Raw genomic sequence first — 22,181 nt, 5'->3', positions numbered from 1 at the left:
CACCTTACTAGAGAAAACACAATTTATGCTTACATGATAAATTTATTTCTCTTGTGGTGTATCCAGTCCACGGCCCGCCCTGTCATTTTAAGACAGGTAATTTTTAAATTTAAACTACAGTAACCACTGCACCCTATGGTTCCTCCTTTCTCTGCTTGTTTTCGGTCGAATGACTGGCTATGACAGTTAGGGGAGGAGCTATATTACAGCTCTGCTGTGGGCGTCCTCTTGCAACTTCCTGTTGGGAATGAGAATATCCCACAAGTAATGGATGATCCGTGGACTGGATACACCACAATAGAAATAAATTTATCAGGTAAGCATAAATTGTGTTTTTCTGTAGTGCAGCCATCTCCCTTCATCTCCCAAGCGATTGTAACTAGAGACTCCCTCCCTCAACCATTTTTGTAGCGTAGGGAACCCATCCCTCCCTCACCAATAATTTTTTTTGTAGCATAGGGAACCCTCGCGCAATGCGCCACCTGCCTCTCTCCTACCATAGCATGAGCCAGACTGTAGGACGAAGGTACTACGTCAACAGGGTACACTGGGCAAAGAACTCAGTTATGTAGTACATCCATTTGGCTTAATGTTAATGTGCAAAAAAATAATAATTAAACATTGCAGCCATGGATATACAACCTCTTGTTACATAATTAAAAAAAAATCCTTATTTCAGGATGAATAACCTTTCGACTATAATGTATCTTAAATAGAAAACTATCTTTTCATAGATTTTTTTTGAGAGATCAACACATTATATTTTTACAATCTCAGATGTCCCTACAGCCCAGATTCTAGCAGATTTTCATTGGGTGGGAGATCTAGGGTTGCCACCTCAGCCATGTTTTCCTGGACACTTATGAGTTACACATGCTGCAGGGTGTGCAGGGAGGAACATGTATTGTGTTTCTAAACAGCACTATTCATATTCCTCCCTGCACACTCTGCAGCATGTGTAACTTATAAGTGTTCTGTATTTTAAGGGACGGGTGGCAACCCTATCTGTACCTCCAGCTGTGCAAATGTCCCATTTTTTAGGGACAGTCCCAGCTCCATCCAGGACACACCCATGGCCTTGCCCCAATACACAAACACAGGTTGGGCACAGCTCACAACCACCTTCACCTGCCTGTCCCGAAAAACCTCCAGGAAATGTAGGAAGTTATGTAATTTTCACAACTATCTAAATATTGCTTTATTGAAGTTAACACTTGCACTTATTATTAATTAATTTGTTTATTTTTTGCTAAAGTCTCACTTTCATGTCCCTTCAAAAAATAAAAAAATTAAAGCCAAAAGTGCAATTTCTGAAGAGTCTATTTTTCCGAAGCATTTAATAATGTGTGTGTTTATAACCTGTTTTAATTGTGCACATGCATCCTAATTGCAAACACTTGACTTTCCCATGGCAGGTTGTTTAGATATTTCAATTGTCCTTATCAAAACTTTATTAGGTTTCCAAACACTTTTCTCATAACAGGAAAAAGCTATGTTTTTGTTTAGGCAAGAATCGCTTTATTTAGTGTATATTGTGCAGAACGCTGGTTGAAATGAGGGAGTGCTATGTGACCATCTTCTCACGTTTATCAAATTCCTTTTCTATTTAACAGTATGTGTGTCTTGTACATTGAAGTATTTGTCCCTGTAGCAGACAGTTAAACATTATAATTTTCTAGTAGCTTTTCTAAGAGCAAAAAAGTTACAGCAACATTAAACTCAAGCAATCTCTTTTGCATATAAAAAAGCACTATATAAATCGTATTTTTTGTCTCTAAACCCACTGCTAGTTCTTAGAGGAACATTAATGTTATTTGCTATTTTTATTCATAGCATATATTAACAATTAAGCACAGCATTGTAAAGAATGCGCAAATGCATATGAAATTGCTGTTTTTGCTGTTTAAAACATACATTTTAAATGGTTATTCTTCTCTCGTTTTGCTGTGGCTAGTTAAGGCCACACATATATCAACACCTACGTTTGTTAAGCAGTCACAGCGTGGAATGTTTTATAGTTAGAGTGCACAAGGACACAATATTCACTTCATTACTACTTTCAGACAACCACGTGAGACCAATCCTACAAGCGTTTTCCCGGTAAAGCTTTTTCAAAGATCCTTGAAAAAGCCTTACCAATGAAAAGTACTTAAAGGAATAGTCTAGTCAAAATTAAACTAGACTTACATTTAGACACCAATCAGCAAGTGCTACCCAGGTGCTGAACCAAAAATGGGGTGGCTCCATAGCTTACATTTTTGCTTTTTCAAATAAAGATACCAAGAGAACAAAGAAAAATTGATAATAGGAGTACATTAGAAAGTTGCTTGCAATTGCATGCTTTATCTGAATCATGAAAGTAAAATTTTGACTAGACTATCCCTTTAAGATTGAACTCACCTCATCAAGAGGAGGGGGCAGACTTGTTATGGCTTATATGTGCAGTCAGTATTGTGTATAGAGTTCCTATGACTCCAGGATGATTTTTATACAATTTGTATCAAATAAAAAGTGGAGCCCCCTGTTAATTGGCATCCTCAATTGTTGAGCATTATCTTAGAGAGTGCGAGTATGGTTGCTTGCAACATTTCTGACACGTATTGGAAGCAGTATAACACTATCGGACTATTTATTTTTCTTTAAGGTTTTTCTAATACACATCAAAGAGGAAACTGTTTTTATATTATTCTGTAATATCATTTGATATCTCTCTGTGCACAGTGTTGAGTTCATTTATTTTTTATTCACTTTTTATATAGTTTAAAAAAATCTACCACTGTAATGTATATTATTTCACTATTAATATCAGCAGAGTCTGAAATATGTTAGAACGGATTAATACGTTGTTTGCTGCAACTGTTTTTCATGGCTTAACTCTACCCATCACTTTCCTTACAGGAATTACCACTGTCATTTTGTTAACAAAATCTCAATTGTTTGACTTAATAACACACTGCAAATTCAAGAGAGATGGGGCAGTGTTGGGCTTGTGAAGCCTGTTATTATGCTCTTTTAGTTTTCAGCCCTGGAAATTCTGCCGGAAAAGGGGGTAAAATAAATAATGAAAGTATATTGTAAAGTTGCTTTAGTATGCATAATTGAGCATTTTATAGTACAACACTTTTATGCCATTCACATTTGATTGAAGCACATGCACAGCCTGTCCTGCCCAATTGGCTTCTGGCGTGAGTATGGGAGAGAGCATACGTTCATCTCTAAAATTCTAGGTAAAATGGCCTTGTTAAAATACAAATATGTTGCAGTTTTATATGCAGGTGCGAAATAGCTACAGCATAAAATGCAATAGAATATCTGTTTAAACTACAGCTGTCAGACGCCCATAATGTTTCTTGCATTGTAATCACTTTTAACTAAGAGGATATTCGGGCAGAATTGGATCTTGCTTTTATATTGCTGATTCAGACTCCATTGCATTACAGTATTTTGCACAGACTCTAATGCTATGTCAGCTGATTGGGGTAAATTCTTCTAGGTATAAAAAAAGACAACAAAGTAAAATCTTAAAGGGACATGAGGCCCAACAGCTTAATTTCGGGATTCAGATAGATTATATATTTTTAAACAACTTTACAATTTACTTCTATTACCAATTATGCTTCATTCTGTTGATATCACTACTGGGAGCAAGCTTAACATATCAGTAAGCCAATAACAATAGACATATGTGTGCACCCAGCAAAGGATACCAAGAGAACTAAACAAATTAGATATTAGATGTAATTGGAAAGTTGATTAAAACTGTATGCTCAGTCTGAATCATGAGAAATAAGTTTTGGGTTTTATGTGCCTTTAAAGGGACATGAATATGATTTTTTTAAATTATTTTATTAGTTACAGTAGTGTTTAACACTAAAATGTGTTACATTTAAGGGCCATTAAAAAGGGATAGAAAGGTAAAAATTGAAATGTGCGCAGGAGTATTTAAATTAGAAATAAAAAACATTTTTGTTTTTCAGCCGCATAAGCACATATCCTGTGAGGACTGTGCACCTTTATTCAGACACCACACCTTCACAGAGAGTCAGTGGTGACTTGTATTACTCAAATTAAAGGTCCATAATAAACACTCTTAGCTTTAACATAAACATTAAATATAATGTTTTTACCATAATCAATTTATTTCAATTATTCAAAACAATTATTTATAATGTGTAAAAACGTACTTGAAGTTGGCTAAAATAGTCCTTCGATGATGCGTCTCTAAACGCCCCAGAAGTGGGCGTTTTTTTTAACTACGTTATGCTTTCCAATTGACATAGAATTTAATGTGAGCGTGCAAGCTATAGCGCGATGATAGAAGAACCTTCAATCACCGTCTGACACACAAGCAGATGGAATGGTTTACCTTAGCAACATATAAACCATCCCTGCTATCGTGTCAGTTTTGCAAATGTACTGTAAAATGATTATAGTAGATGACAATACATCCGTAGACTCTTACAGCCTTTTTGTAAAATGGTATTTTAAAGATGTTTTAATATATATTTATATATGAGCATTATTTAAACATAGTTGTTTTTTTTTTTTTTACAATCCATTCTTCTGTACATTCACAAAATTGAAACGCTACAAGTGCTGTTGTATATGATGATAAGGCTGAAGAACGCTTTAAATCAGCTGCGCAGGATGCTTTGCGATCAGCTGTTAGACGCTATAGGAACCAATAATGAGCGCTCTTTCATGGGCGAGCACAGAGGGGTCATATCGGATCTTGATTGACAGGTTGAAGATTGCGTACCTAGAACCTGTCAGCAATGCGCATGTTCAGAGTCCCATATCAGTCGGATGACCTGGACAGTCATTGGGAACTCAGTCGACAAAATTAATGGGCAGTAGACGGTAGACAATGTTTTAATAAAAATAACTTTAAAAGAACGCAAAAGGTTTAAATTTAAAGAAGATTTTAATTTGCACAAAACATTGGGTCATAGCAAAAAAAAAATCCCGATTATAATGGCCCTTTAAGTCTTCACAGAAGAAATACACACCACTGCCACCTCTCTATACAGGCATTGTGTTTGGATACTGGTGCACGGCCCTCACAGGATATGTGCGTATGCTGCAGAAAACCAGTAATGACTTTTATTAGAAGCATTTTTGCTAATGGAAGTGTATTGCAAAAGTGCTTCTATTTCAAATTGAAATTCACCTATGCACATTTCATTGTTTAATTTCTCTTGTTAAGTGTGTTCAGTCCACGGGTCATCCATTACTTATGGGATATATTCTCCTTCCCAACAGGAAGTTGCAAGAGGATCACCCAAGCAGAGCTGCTATATAGCTCCTCCCCTCACATGTCATACCCAGTTTTGTGAGGTACTTTGGTGATAAATCTTTTGGGGCATGATTTTTTTCCACATGGCTAACGTATATTTCTGCATAGAAACGGTTTTATCAGGTCTCCCACTGTTGTAATATGAGTGGGAGGGGCCTTTTTTAGCGCCTTGTTGCGCAGTTAAAATTCAATCACAGTCTTCCTGCTTCTTCCTCCTTGATCCAGGACGCCTCCAGAGAGCTCAGGGGTCTTCAAAATTCATTTTTGAGGGAGGTAATCAGTCACAGCAGACCTGTGACAGTGTGTTTGACTGTGATAAAAACGTTAACTGTTAAATTGATTATCCGTTTTGGGTATTAAGGGGTTAATCATCCTTTTGCTAGTGGGTGCAATCCTCTGCTAATTTAATACATTTACTGTAAAAATTTGGTTGCTATAACTGAATTAGTTCATTGTTATTTCAACTGTTACAGTTTTTTTTTGTGTTTTTAAAAGCGCAGCAGCGTTTTTTATATTGCTTGTAAATTTATTGAAAGTATTTTCCAAGCTTGCTAGCCTCATTGCTAGTCTGTTTAAACATGTCTGACACAGATGAATCTGCTTGTTCATTATGTTTGAAAGCCAATGTGGAGCCCAATAGAAATATGTGTACCAATTGTATTGATGTTACTTTAAATAAAAGTCAGTCTTTACCGGTAAACAAATTATCACCAGACAACGAGGGGGAAGTTATGCCGCCTAACTCTCCTCACGTGTCAGTACCTTCGCCTCCCGCTCAGGAGGTGCGTGATATTGCGGCGCCAAGTACATCAAGGCTCTTGCAAATCACTTTGCAAGACATGGCTAATGTTATGACAGAAGTATTATCTAAATTGCCTGAGTTAAGAGGCAAGCGCGATAGCTCTGGGTTAAGGACAGAGCGCGCTGATGATACGAGAGCCATGTCCGATACTGCGTCACAATTTGCAGAACATGAGGACGGAGAGCTTCATTCTGTGGGTGACGGATCTGATCCAGGGAGACTGGATTCAGAAATTTTAAATTTAAGCTTGAGAACCTCCGAGTATTGCTAGGGGAGGTATTAGCGGCTCTGAATGATTGTGACACAGTTGCAATCCCAGAGAAATTATGTAGGCTGGATAAATACTATGCGGTACCGGTGTGTACTGACGTTTTTCCTATACCTAAAAGGCTTACAGAGATTATTAGCAAGGAGTGGGATAGACCCGGTGTGCCCTTTTCCCCTCCTCCGATATTTAGGAAAATGTTCCCAATAGACGCCACCACACGAGACTTATGGCAGACGGTCCCTAAGGTGGAGGGAGCAGTTTCTACTTTAGCTAAGCGTACCACTATCCCGGTGGAGGATAGTTGTGCTTTCTCAGATCCAATGGATAAAAAATTAGAAGGTTACCTTAAGAAAATGTTTGTTCAACAAGGTTTTATATTACAGCCCCTTGCATGCATTGCGCCTGTCACTGCTGCGGCGGCATTCTGGTTTGAGTCTCTGGAAGAGGCTATTCGCACAGCTCCATTGGATGAGATTATGAACAAGCTTAAAGCACTTAAGCTAGCTAATGCATTTGTTTCGGATGCCGTGGTGCATTTAACCAAACTAACGGCTAAGAACTCCGGATTCACCATCCAGGCGCGTAGAGCGCTATGGCTTAAATCCTGGTCAGCAGACGTGACTTCTAAATCTAAATTGCTTAATATTCCTTTCAAAGGGCAAACCTTATTCGGGCCCGACTTGAAAGAAATTATTGCTGACATTACTGGAGGTAAGGGTCACACCCTTCCTCAGGACAGGGCCAAATCAAAGGCCAAGGAAGGAACTGTTGCTCGTTACAGACAGGGTTGGAAAGGCAACCAGTCCTGGAACAAGGGCAAGCAAGCCAGAAAGCCTACTTCTGCCCCTAAGACAGCATGAAGAAAGGGCCCCCTATCCGGAAACGGATCTAGTGGGGGGCAGACTTTCTCTCTTCGCCCAGGCTTGGGCAAGAGATGTCCAGGATCCCTGGACGTTGGAGATCATATCTCAGGGATACCTTCTGGACTTCAAAGCTTCTCCTCCACAAGGGAGATTTCACCTGTCAAGGTTATCAACAAACCTAATAAAGAAAGAGGCATTTCTACAATGCGTACAAGACCTCTTAGTAATGGGAGTGATCCACCCAGTTCCGCGGACGGAACAAGGGCAAGGTTTTTACTCAAATCTGTTTGTGGTTCCCAAGAAAGAGGGAACCTTCAGACCAATCTTGGACCTAAAGATCTTAAACAAGTTCCTAAGGGTTCCATCGTTCAAGATGGAAACTATTCGAACCATCCTACCCATGATCCAAGAAGGGCAGTATATGACCACAGTGGACTTAAAGGATGCCTACCTTCACATACCGATTCACAAAGATAATTATCGGTACCTAAGATTTGCCTTTCTAGACAGGCATTACCAGTTTGTAGCTCTTCCCTTCGGGTTAGCTACGGCCCCGAGAATTTTTACAAAGGTTCTGGGTTCGCTTCTGGCGGTACTAAGACCGCGAGGCATAGCGGTGGCTCCGTACCTAGACGACATTCTGATACAAGCGTCAAGTTTTCAAAATGCAAAGTCTCATACAGAGATAGTTCTAGCATTTCTGAGGTCGCATGGGTGGAAAGTGAACATGGAAAAGAGTTCTCTATTACCACTCACAAGGGTTCCCTTTCTAGGGACTCTTATAGATTCTGTAGAGATGAAGATTTACCTGACGGAGTCCAGGTTATCAAAACTTCTAAATGCTTGCCGTGTCCTTCATTCCATTCCAAGCCCATCAGTAGCTCAGTGCATGGAAGTAATCGGCTTAATGGTCGCAGCAATGGACATAGTGCCATTTGCGCGCCTGCATCTCAGACCGCTGCAATTATGCATGCTGAGTCAGTGGAATGGGGATTACTCAGACCTGTCCCCTCTACTAAATCTGAATCAGGAGGCCAGAGATTCTCTTCTCTGGTGGTTATCTCGGGTTCATCTGTCCAAAGGAATGACCTTTCGCAGGCCAGATTGGACGATTGTAACAACAGATGCCAGCCTGCTAGGCTGGGGCGCAGTCTGGAACTCCCTGAAGGCTCAGGGATCGTGGACTCAGGAGGAGAAACTCCTCCCAATAAACATTCTGGAATTAAGAGCAATATTCAATGCTCTTCTAGCTTGGCCTCAGTTAGCAACACTGAGGTTCATCAGATTTCAGTCGGACAACATCACGACTGTGGCTTACATCAACCATCAAGGGGGAACCAGGAGTTCCCTAGCGATGTTAGAAGTCTCGAAGATAATTCGCTGGGCAGAGTCTCACTCTTGCCACCTGTCAGCGATCTACATCCCAGGCGTGGAGAACTGGGAGGCGGACTTTCTAAGTCGCCAGACTTTTCATCCGGGGGAGTGGGAACTTCACCCGGAGGTCTTTGCTCAACTGATTCTTTGTTGGGGCGAACGGAACTGGATCTCATGGCATCTCGCCAGAACGCCAAGCTTTCTTGTTACGGATCCAGGTCCAGGGACCCGGGAGCGGTGCTGATAGATGCACTAGCAGCCCCTTGGGTTTTCAACATGGCTTATGTGTTTCCACCGTTTCCGTTGCTGCCTCGACTGATTGCCAAGATCAAACAGGAGAGAGCATCAGTGATTCTGATAGCGCCTGCGTGGCCACGCAGGACCTGGTATGCAGACCTAGTGGACATGTCGTCCTGTCCACCATGGTCTCTGCCTCTGAGGCAGGACCTTCTAATTCAGGGTCCTTTCAACCATCCAAGCCTAATTTCTCTGAGGCTGACTGCATGGAGATTGAACGCTTGATTCTATCAAAGCGTGGTTTCTCGGAGTCGGTTATTGATACATTAATACAGGCTCGGAAACCTGTTACCAGAAAAATTTACCATAAGATATGGCGTAAATATTTATATTGGTGTGAATCCAAGAGTTACTCATGGAGTAAGGTTAGGATTCCTAGGATATTGTCTTTTCTACAAGAGGGTTTAGAAAAGGGCTTATCTGCTAGTTCGTTAAAGGGACAGATTTCTGCTCTGTCTATTCTTTTACACAAACGTCTGGCAGAAGTTCCAGACGTTCAGGCTTTTTGTCAGGCTTTAGCTAGGATTAAGCCTGTGTTTAAGACTGTTGCTCCGCCGTGGAGCTTAAACTTAGTTCTTAAAGTTCTCCAAGGTGTTCCGTTTGAACCCCTTCATTCCATTGATATTAAGCTGTTATCTTGGAAAGTTCTGTTTTTGATGGCTATTTCCTCGGCTCGAAGAGTCTCTGAGTTATCTGCCCTACACTGTGATTCTCCTTATCTGATTTTCCATTCAGACAAATTAGTTCTGCGTACTAAACCTGGGTTCTTACCTAAGGTAGTTTCTAACAGGAATATCAGTCAAGAGATCGTTGTTCCATCCTTATGTCCTAATCCTTCTTCAAAGAAGGAACGACTTTTGCATAATCTGGACGTAGTCCGTGCCCTGAAGTTCTATTTACAGGCAACTAAAGATTTTCGGCAAACTTCTTCCCTGTTTGTCGTTTATTCTGGACAGAGGAGAGGTCAAAAGGCTTCGGCCACCTCTCTCTCTTTTTGGCTTCGTAGCATAATACGTTTAGCCTATGAGACTGCTGGACAGCAGCCCCCTGAAAGAATTACAGCTCATTCCACTAGAGCTGTGGCTTCCACCTGGGCCTTTAAGAATGAGGCCTCTGTTGAACAGATTTGCAAGGCTGCAACTTGGTCTTCACTTCATACCTTTTCAAAATTTTACAAATTTGACACTTTTGCTTCTTCGGAGGCTGTTTTTGGGAGAAAGGTTCTACAGACAGTGGTTCCTTCTGTTTAAAGTTCCTGCCTTGTCCCTCCCATCATCCGTGTACTTTAGCTTTGGTATTGGTATCCCATAAGTAATGGATGACCCGTGGACTGAACACACTTAACAAGAGAAAACATAATTTATGCTTACCTGATAAATTTATTTCTCTTGTAGTGTGTTCAGTCCACGGCCCGCCCTGTCTTTTTTGAGGCAGATCTAAATTTTAATTAAAACTCCAGTCACCACTGCACCCTATAGTTTCTCCTTTCTTGTCTTGTTTCGGTCGAATGACTGGATATGACATGTGAGGGGAGGAGCTATATAGCAGCTCTGCTTGGGTGATCCTCTTGCAACTTCCTGTTGGGAAGGAGAATATATCCCATAAGCAATGGATGACCTGTGGACTTAACACACTACAAGAGAAATAAATTTATCAGGTAAGCATAAATTATGTTTTTTTATCCCTTTTAACTAAACGCACAATTTCACTAACCATACAATGTTACGCATAATAACAAAAAAACAACAACTTTGCAATGAACTTTAATTTGCTTTTTCTGTAGTTAGCATTGTAGGGTTTTCACTACCACCAATCAGGTTGGAGTGTATTCTGTAGAATGCAGAGCCCCGACACTCTTACATGCTGCGCAGTGATAAGGCCTAGCATCAGGTCCCTGGAAGTGGACCCCTGGCCTCAATTATTTTACTCAGAATGACGCCAACTTCTATTTGGCTGCATAGTTGTAGTTCCCATTGATGGCGTAGAACAGATATAGTAGATCAGTTCTCAATTTACACAGGCTCCATGGCAAACTAAAATTTCACCATGTCGCATATTTTGGGGTCCTGGAGCCCTGTGTATTAATGCCATTTTCCACCCAGATAAGGGCTAGATTAAAAGTGGAGCGCAAAATATCACTTTCGTGAAAATTATATATCTTCTCTTCACTAAGTAATACCAACGCACTCAAATGTGCATGGTATTAGAAGTTGGCTGCAATGCGAACGCAACCTCGCGTTCGCATTGTTGGAAAGCATAATGCTCATGAGAGTGCTCTTCCATAGGCTCCAATGGGAGCCTGGTTCTCATGTTGTGAGACACGGCATGAGAACTAGTGCAGCTAAGGGGGTATATACACATATTAACACATATATATATATGTATATAAGCATATACATATATATTTAATGGTAACACACAGTTCCCATAGACCGCAATGTAAAGGCACTTTTCTGTGCCGTTGTTTTTTAACACCCCACACCCGCCAACTTTACCCCCAAAATACTGTCTGGTGCAGTTGCTTTATTTAAAACTAAACATGCTACATATTTTTGTTTTTTAATAGCATATTCGCCATTGTAATTTGGTGGCATTTGGGGCACATTTATAAAATTAACCAGAGATCTGATTTCTGGTTAATTTTATAAGCGCTAATTGCTACCGCATGCTTGCTGTAAATTATCGCTTCCCTTGTAATCTGACCCTACATGTGGTAGATGTTGCATGCAGGCGGCCTATTAGTGAGAGGTCCCAGATGTGACAGGCATAATATCCCCACCCTTGCTGTAAAAAGCTGGTGATTTCAAGAGGCTTTCTTGTGGGAGCAGTCTGAGAGTATAGTCACAGCAGCATGGAAGCGGGATGTCAGGACTGTTCTCTCCGGCTCTTTACTCACAGGCTCACGGTGTATCACCTTTTCATGAAGCATGTATGGCAGGGGAAGGAGGTGTAACTTGTGAGAGGTTTAGTCCTAGATCTTTCCCTTTAGTCAAACAGAAAACACAAAGCTGTAAAGTAAGAATTTAAAAAATGTAAGAATTTAAAAAATCGAAATGTTAATATTTTTCCCCCCATCAATTTAAAAAAGCAAATAAACAGAAGAAAACCTAAATCAAATTAATATTTGGTGTAATCACCTTTTGCCTTCAAAACGGCATCTAGTCTTCTAGGCACTCGGCCGGTAGGTTGTTCCAAAAATCTTTTCACACCTGCCTAAAACGATTGCATGCTGAAAGATACCTGGCCCCTAGATTTTTGTGCTGGGGATTGCAGTGACTCAATATTTTCAATGTTAGAAAACTTGTTATTTTTATTAAAATGCGATTTACGTGAAATTTATGAAGCCCAGTATTTTAAACGTTAAAAATTGCGGTCACTTTCTTCTGTACTTATAGTTTTGTTTCTAAAAAACATAAAACGATGCAAAAATACAAAACAAGTTTTTTTTTTAATAACAATACTACAGCTCAATAGGTTTATTAATCATTTACAAGTTTAACTATTGTTCACACGGTCAGGCTGCAGTATAGTACATTTCGCTACTGGCAGAGAACCCTCGCATCACACAGTGAAGTGCACTATAACACCACTTTGCGAGACTACCTTCAAACAATGATTCAATCCCTTAAAAACATTTCTCACACACTTTCAATTTACAATGCGTATACCTTTATAACATCGTGTTGTTATGACAAACTTTAGAATGCTGGGCTCTGTATGAGATTGGTGTGGAAAGTTATTATCTTATAAAATGTAAAAATATTCTGAAATAAGGTAAAATAAAGAAATCAAGCTTAATATGTGTTGGACTGTGTTAAACAATGCTGTATTTTTAGAACAAAACAACACATTTGCCTATTTTTATTGCACTAACTACATAGAAAAGCTGTGGACATTCAAGTCGCTATATCTGTTCCTCAGTCATATTCTGTGTCTAAAAGGGGAATGATCAGCGCAATTCTAGGGGGGTGCTGTGTACCTAGTTCCTACTGTAGCACCCCCTCCAATCTCTAAGGTGCTTGTGGGGATTTGCAAGGTAGTGGCTTTTTCATGTCCAGTTTACACATAGCAAGGAGATAAAGGGGGACTAAAATAAATAATAACATAGTTGAAGATAATGTCTACCATGAGTTCCCGTGGTACTTGTATGGTATATGACCATCCTTGGTAAAGATGTGTATATAACCCTAATTTTATACTGTTGCTGCCAGTTTTTTATACACATGTAATGTATCCTCACTAAATATTAAAGGGACACTGAACCCAATTTTTTTTCTTTGATGATTTAGATAGAGCATGACATTTTAAGCAACTTTCTAATTTACTCCTGTTATCAATTTTTCTTCGTTCTCTTGCGATCTTTATTTTACAAAGCAGGAATGTAAATCTTAGCAGCCAGCCCATTTTAGATTCAGCACCATGGATAGCGCTTGCTTAATGGAAGCTTCGATTTACCCACCAATAAGCAAGCATAACCCAGGTTCTCAACCAAAAATGGGCTGCACCACATTCCTGCTTTTTAAATAAAGATAACAAGAGAACGAAGAAAAATTGATACTAGGAGTAAATTGGAAAGTTGCTTAAAATTGCATGCTCTATATGAATTGGGAAAGAAAAAAATTGGGTTTAGTGTCCCTTTAAACATTTAAGAGTCGTGTTGCTTGCCTGGTGTGTGTTATTTTATAAAAATAATCATTTATAGTTGCACAAACTTTATGCAAACGCATCTCCATACTGCCTGCCTGTTGTATGGTCGATGCTTATTTGAAGGGCATTCCTGACACTGAATGACAAGCATAGTGAGAGCTCATGTTTCCCTTCTTAACGAGCTCTGAAACACAGGACCTGAGACTTTTATCCTTTGACCTTCAGAGTGAAGTTAACACTTCAAGCATATCATTATGCTGCACTGCTATTTACAGTTCACTTTCTCTTATTGCCTACACATACTTTTTTATTTCATGTCTGGTCAGTATTAGCGTAATTAGCAGCGGCCATGGTGCATTATTTTTAAGTCATTAGTATTACTACTAATTTTTAATTAATTATTTTTTGGTAAAGTCTTTGATATTGCTGTATAATACATTATACTTACAAATATACTAAAGATAATGCCTTTAAATACAATTGGACTGTTTAAATATTGTAATTAAAATAACATAGGGAATCCGTTTATATTCATTTAATTTCACTGCATGTACTGCTGAAATGTGGTGATGTATGGGAATACAATCACTCATTTTAGGCTAGTCCACATTTACAAGCCAGACATACAGCTGAATGCTACCTGCAAACTGCTTTCAGATTAGAAATGTGATTATAAGAAAAAATTGAACAAAAGATTCTATCTATCTATCTATCTATCTATCTATCTATCTATCTATCTATCAAAAATCGATGATCCATTTTTGCATGTTAGATACTATTGGAACCCCTTTACTGGTTGCAAACATTACCTAATTATATTCCAGCATCAGATTTATATTTTTACCCTCAACGTGCTAATATCAAGGCACATGAAGTTAAACCAAAATAAACTGCTCTATTACAAGTGAGTGTAGTATTTTCATTTTAATCACTTGCCTCTGTAATAGAATGTTCTGTTTCTATTTAAATTGGGAAAAAAAAGTACATGTATTATTACAGAGCAGTTTGTTTTTCTATTCAAGGCATAATAATCAATATCAGTTTATGTAGAAACATATTCTTCATATCAGGACTAACTAAACTTACGTTTTTGTGCAGGTTTTGTCTCTATAAACATTGTTTCTACAGCCCTAGTATTACTTGTCATATATAATGGCTATCTGAGTACATAACATTTATTTATTTTTCTTTGTCCTTTCAGATGTTCTTTGCATTTTCCGGTTGATGTTACCTTGTCTTTATCTTTGCACATCAGGAGTTCCTCAGTGCACATTAGCAGGTGAGTTTAAGTTAGAAAGATTTGACATTTGATTATATTAAAAAAAATAATGATAATTCCTGTGGTCTCTGAGATGTGGTAGTAGTAAGATTATATTAGCAGTCTTGATGGTACTGCAAGGTCCCTCACAAGTATTTTACAAAGGCAAATGTCATCTTTACAGCTGTTTCATAGGAATAGGAAAATCCGCTATAATATAATGTTGTTTTCTGATAGTAAATTTGACCATATTGTAATGTTTTTCAGAGTATAGGAGATACAAACATGTTTCTCTGAGGCATACAAAGTTAAATCATATTGTAATGTTGTTTTGCTGAGGGTTAGGAATTGCGACAAAATTGTAATCTCATTTTCTGAGCTTTTTTATAGGCTATGCACCTCAAGGCCCGCAGCATCAAGTATTTCAGTATATATTGTGCATTATCACATTGGAATCTAAAACAAAAATGTGCAAACCTTCATAACTCGGTGTTTAATATATTACTGATGTTGGTATCACTTTATTAATTAAAAACAATCATTGCAAAACTTCACATAAAGCTTTTTTCATAAATATTGAAAAGAAAATGTTTCAAAATGTGCTTAGTTTTTACCCAGAGAGAGAGAGGTAGTATGAACTTACCTGACTTTGAAATGTATAATAAAACAGGTTTAGCAAAATATGAGTAAAATTGGGTCTTCAAAACTATTGTACAGACTTAAAACGAACAGAATATAGTATTCCCTTTTACATTTGTTACTTTAATTCATATCCATGATGTGTGTTATAAAAGAACCAATGAGGGCATGGCAGGGAGATATGTAAGTTAAATTACTTAAACTTCTCTATTTCCAATTACTTACCTATACCTGGTAATCCTTAATTCAGAGGGTTTTACATCCAAACAATTCCAAAATTTAAATAGGCTAGGGTTAGAATTTTTCTCTCTCCAACTCTTGAGCAGAGAAAATAACTCTGTTAAATCTTTTCAACAAATCAAAGAAAAATATAAAGTCCCTAGCCATCACCTATTTGCCTATTACCAAATCAGAAGTTATACCCAGAGATTGATCCATCAATTTGAATATAATTGGCGTTTAGAATTCATAGATAAGATTATATCCCTATTTAGGAAAGGTATTTTTGTCCATTTCCTTTTTATATAAAAGCACAATGAACAAGAAAAGCATGCGAATACTCAATAGATGTAAAAAATAAATAAAAAAAATGGGATAATCTTTTAAATGCTAATATTGCGAAAAGTGAAATAAGAATTTTAAAAGAGCTGACAAAACTTCAGTGGCGGGATATTATCAGGAAGCTCAGATTAGATTTATTCACATGGCATGTTTTACTCCAAATCGATTTCCTACGTTTTCTAGGAGGGTATAGAATATGGTTATAACAATGCAAATTTAATACATTGTTTCTGGTACTGCTACAAGATAAGAAAGTTTTGGTTTAAAGTGTGCCACAGTAAAATATTTCAGATTCAAATACATATAGATATTCAGTATATTTTCTTTTTACTTGATAACTCGAGGTATAAATGAGTGACTACATTTATTAATCTGTCTATATTAACTGGTATAAAGAAAATTTTATGGAAATCTCGAAAGCGCCCATTTCCAGGTAATTTAATAAACGATCTACTCAATCAGATTATAATAGAACAAGTTGATGCTCTCTTTCATGTTGATAGCCGTATTACTAGTTTTATAAAGAAATGGGAAAAATGTCTCTTATATCCAGAGAAGGGATTCCAGAAAACAGGTTTTGCTGCCTTTTTCTAATTCCAAATTTATGATAGAATTTAGGGTTAGAGGTCAATGGACTTTTGCTGATGAGGAAGAGGTTTAATAATTCATTTATTTATTTATTTTTTATTTAGTTTTATTTTCTCTTTCAGCTGCAAGAATGCTATCGCTGTCTGTTTCCCCCCCCCCCCCCCCTGTTTTTTTCTTTCTAAGATAGAATGGTGTTTTTAGCATTTGGTGGGAGCAACTAGATTATTTGTTTATAATGTGGGTTATTGTTTTGTTGAATTGTATTGTTAGATAATTATGGAAAAGATCACTAGCGATAATGATACTGTACAGAAATATGTATCATTGTTATTTAGAAATTATTATTTATAGTGATTTTTTGTATATTAAATTTTCTTTTGTGAATGAAACATGCTACAAAAGGTACAATGTACTAGGTTTCAAACCTATGCTACATTATATTTTAAAAATAAATATTAAAATGTATATTTCTGTGCTAAATAAACCAACTTTTTTATGAGTTGTCCCTTTTCGACCATCAAGGTTTTGAGTCCCAGAAAACAGTTGTATATAGATAATCTGTTACGCTGCACTCACCCCATAAATGTATTATTTGGTTAGAAACAGTATGGAAGCAAAAACAGTGAGAAATTGTATATCTCATTTTCATATCCTACTCAGACTATATTTGTTACAATATATAAAAATATGAGATGTGTACGATGCAACCTACTTGTATATACAAATATTTAACTTATTAAAGATTCCATAATGCTTACATTTGAAATGTAATGATGTTGCCTGCGACATTCATAATTTTTACCTAAAGCAAATAGTTTACAACTTTGGATTCCTTGTGTTCAGTGTTTATGTGTATCATAGTTTCCAAGCAGCAAAATTATGTAGGAAAAATGGTATATTTAGCTAACAAATCTATTAAATACAAAGTATTTGCAGCTGGCTTAGCTACAGTTCAGCATATGAGGTATTTTAAGCAGGTTCCTTAGGACAGTGATTTTTAACCTTTTCATTGGTGGGTATCACATCAGGACATACAATACTTTGCGATTTCTTTAATTATGCGTACGAAAAAAAAACCCCTCTACAATATACTTTTATTTTACCTTCTTTTCCTGTATTTTAACTTGTGAGGTTTCTAGTTCTCAGAAAAGGGCACAGTGTTGAATGCTGCAGTGATAATTTCCATTAGTTGTTCTGTGCTGCTCAGAAGTGGTACTTTAACTATGTATTAACCCCTTTGTGGGGCCTTTAGTATTAAAATGACATGCACTTAAAATTTAGATCATGCCATTTTCCCACTAACTGTTATATATATATATATATATATATATATATATATATATGTGTGTGTGTGTCTATTTTTTTTTTTAAAAAAGAGTGACACAGTCATATGTACCACAGATCTTGATAAATGTGACCCAAAAGAGAAGTTTGTGCATATATATGGAGAGAGAGAGATTTCAAAGAGGTTTAGCACTCACGAATACGCTAGTGACCGGGGTGCTCAGCAACCATAATGATAATCCAGCACAAACAAGCAGGCACTCTCTGGAATGTAAAACACCAAATTGCTTTGTTCCAATATCGTGACGTTTCAGGGTTTTATAAGTCTAAAGACAGGGGTAAAACCCCAAATGTCACAATATTGGAATAAAGCAATTTGGTGTTTTAAATTCCGGAGAGTGCCTGCTTGTTTGTGCTTATTACAGATATTGTTTAGTGGCTGTGATCACAGGCTTTAAAGTAACAATAGTTTAAATAGCAACAGTCTGAATGTTTAAATCTTTAAATGTACAATATTTTTCTGTCTAACATGTATAGCTGCAATTTTTTGAACCTTCAGTACAATGCTAGCTACAAATGTGAATTCGTATCAATGTGTGTGTATATATATATATATATATATATATATATATATATATATATATATGTATATATATATATATATATATGTATATATATATATATGTGTTCTAATATATTCTTGTTTTTTATAAAAAAAAATGTATGCATAGTGAGGTCAATAAGTAAACATAAGACTATGTACCTTTAAGAGGTGAGCCTACTTAATTGGAGGAAGCTAGGATTCCCATGAACAGTGAACAAGTGCATACAGGCACGAAAAATGTCTGCTGCAAAGGAACCCAGCTGTCCTCACATTTGCACAGTCTGTCAGCACGGAGTCTACGCTGTAGACACTTTTTGTTTTTACGTTTGGATAATAAATATTGGACCTTTTTTAACAGAGGAGTGCCTGGACACCTTCTTTTGTACGTATATATATATATATATATATATATATATATGTGTGTGTGTGTATATATATATATATATATATATATATATATATATATATATATATATATATATATATATATATATATATAGATTTAGATAAATGCTTTAAAGGATTTATTTTAATGGCTTTTCGGTAGTTGCACACACACATACATGTAGGCTATTTCTGTGCTGTAAAGTCGAGGAAGCATTCATACAATTGTGAAGCGCTTTAGCTAAGTACATTTCATCTGTCTAATTTCTTTGGCATAATTGTACCTTTAAAGGGACCTGAAGCTAAATACATTTAAATACAGGTAAATAAATATAAATATTTTTGTTATAACAAATTACTAAATTATAAATAAGTCTATGCCATGGCTAAATAAGCTCATTCGAATAACTGTTTATACCTTATACTCTTTATATGTAATATTTCACTATGGCACTTTATTTGGCAATGTTTACAATGGCGATTTTTTTTTATGGGTTTTATTTACCTATCACATTTCAGCGGGGCAATTATCTGGCACATACCATTTGGCAAACATAGCCTGAAACATTTCACTGTTTATTTCACGTGTGAAAAACTTCTTTGCTGTGTCAGGGAAAATGTAAAAAGTATATGAATAAGTAAACAAATAAGAAAATATATCCATTTGCATTGCAATTGCTGGCGCACCCTTTGACAAGCAACGCTAGTTGTTTAAAGGACCACTTAAATTCACTGAATTGCCTAATCGATAAATGTATAATAAATATAAGACAATGCAAAATCACTTACTATGAACAAGCAATGGATTTTTTACTGACACATTTAAAAAAATCCTTCTATTTCCCTGTCCACTGCATCATGTGACAGCCATTAATGAATCATAGACTCATATATGTATGCTCTGTTAACTCTTGCTGGTGCTCCGAACGTGTGCATATAAAAAGACTGTGCACAGTTTAATTATGGAAATGAGCTTTATCTGAATTATGAAAGTCTAACTTTTACTTTAGTGTCCCTAGGTGTTAGGGACATAATGCAGACAACCATATGTTCCTATTTGCTGAATTTCTTTTAAATCCATCTATAGATCAGCCAGATATCCCCACAAATTGCCCAGACACACCCACCGACGACCAAGAAACTCCCATAATCTCACTCACTATCCCCCTATGACCCCACACCCTTGAGACACGGCCTCCCTCAAAACAGTGTTACCTCCCTCAATCTTTCCCTAATACCTTGCCACAAATGTTGGAAGGTATGATAATGATGTATTCAAATCAAAGATTATTCTGAGAATAATATGTGGTTGTGCTTATTTTAATTATATTGTCTGTATAAATATTAACACATTTTTTAATGTGCTCCACAATGTTATAAGTAAGTTATAATAGGTTAAATGGTCAGTAAACACCTTGTAGTTGGAAGACATTTCTGTTGTGTTGCTGTAGAATAATACATCAGCCAAGTCGTAAGAAGAATATAGGATAAAACATTGGTCTATAGATAATTAGATGCAAAGGCCATTTTGAAGGACTAGATTACCTATTTAATGGATGCTATGTTTGCTTTTAATATTTATATATAAGAAAGTTTTATAGTATTGCAAAGTATTACACTGCTCCCACCCAACTACTATTTCACCCGTCTGGCAAAGCTTTCTGTGGAGAACGCTGATCTCTCTCTCTCTCACTCTCTCACTCACTCTCTCTCACTCTCACTCTCTCTCACTCTCTCTCTCTCTCTCTCTCTCTCACTCTCTCTCACACTCTCTCTCTCTCTCTCTCTCTCTCTCTCTCTCTCACTCTCTCTCACACTCACTCACTCACTCTCACTCACTCTCTCACTCTCACTGTGTTTTGAACCCAGTTGTATTTATGATAATATAGCTTCCATCCCAACACTAATATTATAGAATAGTATATCCTCAAATCAGTGAGATAAAAGAGCAAAGGCCATTATGCTTTGTGAGATATGCTTTGCTATTTGGGAGGTAATCTTGATCTTGAAAAAAACATTACTTTTCAATAGGCTTGTTAGCATGGGCAGGGAAGCTACTATGCCATTACATAATGAATCTATACATCACATTACTGAGGGTATGGTTTCCTGACCAGCCCTACAGTTTTAGTCTAAAAGGGGGAGCATTTTATAGTTATTTACAAAATTGCACTGGCAGATCAAAGAAGCTGACATTAAAGCGACATACTCAAAAGTTTTCTATCATGTATGTGGAGAAGCAGAAATATAAAATATTTTGCATGAAAAAGATTAAAGGGATTTGATAGAACTATACTTTCCTGGTTTAAATAAAACATGAAGTTTTAAGAGACTTTAAGAGTTATGCGCTTCCTCTTAATTTCACTAATTAATTAACTTTTCTGTTATTGGAAATTGGATTTATTTTTTTAGATTCTGACATATTTTAATAGCTTCCAACTGTACCCGATATTGTGTGAACTTCCTATTCCCTGAAGGCATCTGAGAAGTGTTGTGAGGTTTGTGGCTGTGGTCAAAATGTTACAACAGCAAAAGTAAATACTGGCAACTCTACCATAAATAATCATGAGATCGGACATCATAATTGTAATGCAAAACCAGACCCCCACAGCAACAAGGTCGCAAATAACGGCACAGAATGTTTTTTTCTCCTTAATTGGAAGTACAAAATGGCATTTTGCGGAGTATACAATTCATTCAGAATTTTAGGTTTTGTAACTCGTATTCTGGTCTTTGGTCAGTCTATGCATCTAGGACAAGAGTTTGAATGGTCTCATTTATATTTTATCACCATCCTAACATATTACTCTTCAGTCACATAGAAAAACAAAGTCAAGAGAAAAAGGAAAACTATTTGGTTTGTGTTACATGATCACCGTAATCTTTAATCTTAGAACTTGTTGAGCTTTAGCTGGGACAATATTCTTTCTTTCAACAATGTGTCTATTGATGTCTTTCTCCCTTCCATGTACACACACGCTTTTCCTTTTCATGTATGTGTGATTCTGTAATCACCAGCAACATCTTTTTTGAAATTATATTGCTCTCACACCCCTAAGCTGTACATTCATCTAGCAGCATTACGTTGTCTCTAGCTGACCAAATATATCAAAGATGTATTTTAAACAAGATGATTTAACAATTTATAAAATGGTAAATTTTGCAGTACACATATACATACATACATACATACATACACACACACACACGCATACATACATATACACACATACATACACACACACACACACATATACTAACATACCCATATACATACATACATATACATACATACACATACATACATACACATACG

General features: G+C 36.9%; 1 protein-coding gene across 2 annotated transcripts in view; it reads left to right on the top strand.

Moving 5' to 3' along the window:
* Positions 1-22,181, top strand: part of BCLAF3 (BCLAF1 and THRAP3 family member 3) — a 333,169-nt gene that overhangs the window by 157,601 nt on the left and 153,387 nt on the right. For both annotated transcript variants that reach the window (XM_053706399.1, XM_053706400.1), the window contains exon 3: positions 14,749-14,826. The gene's annotated coding sequence lies outside the window, so the exon portion shown is untranslated. The remainder of the gene's footprint in view (positions 1-14,748; positions 14,827-22,181) is intronic.

Source organism: Bombina bombina, chromosome 3 (genome assembly GCF_027579735.1).
Source record: "Bombina bombina isolate aBomBom1 chromosome 3, aBomBom1.pri, whole genome shotgun sequence".
Taxonomy (NCBI): Eukaryota; Metazoa; Chordata; class Amphibia; order Anura; family Bombinatoridae; genus Bombina; species Bombina bombina.
This window is presented reverse-complemented; position numbering and strand designations above follow the sequence as displayed.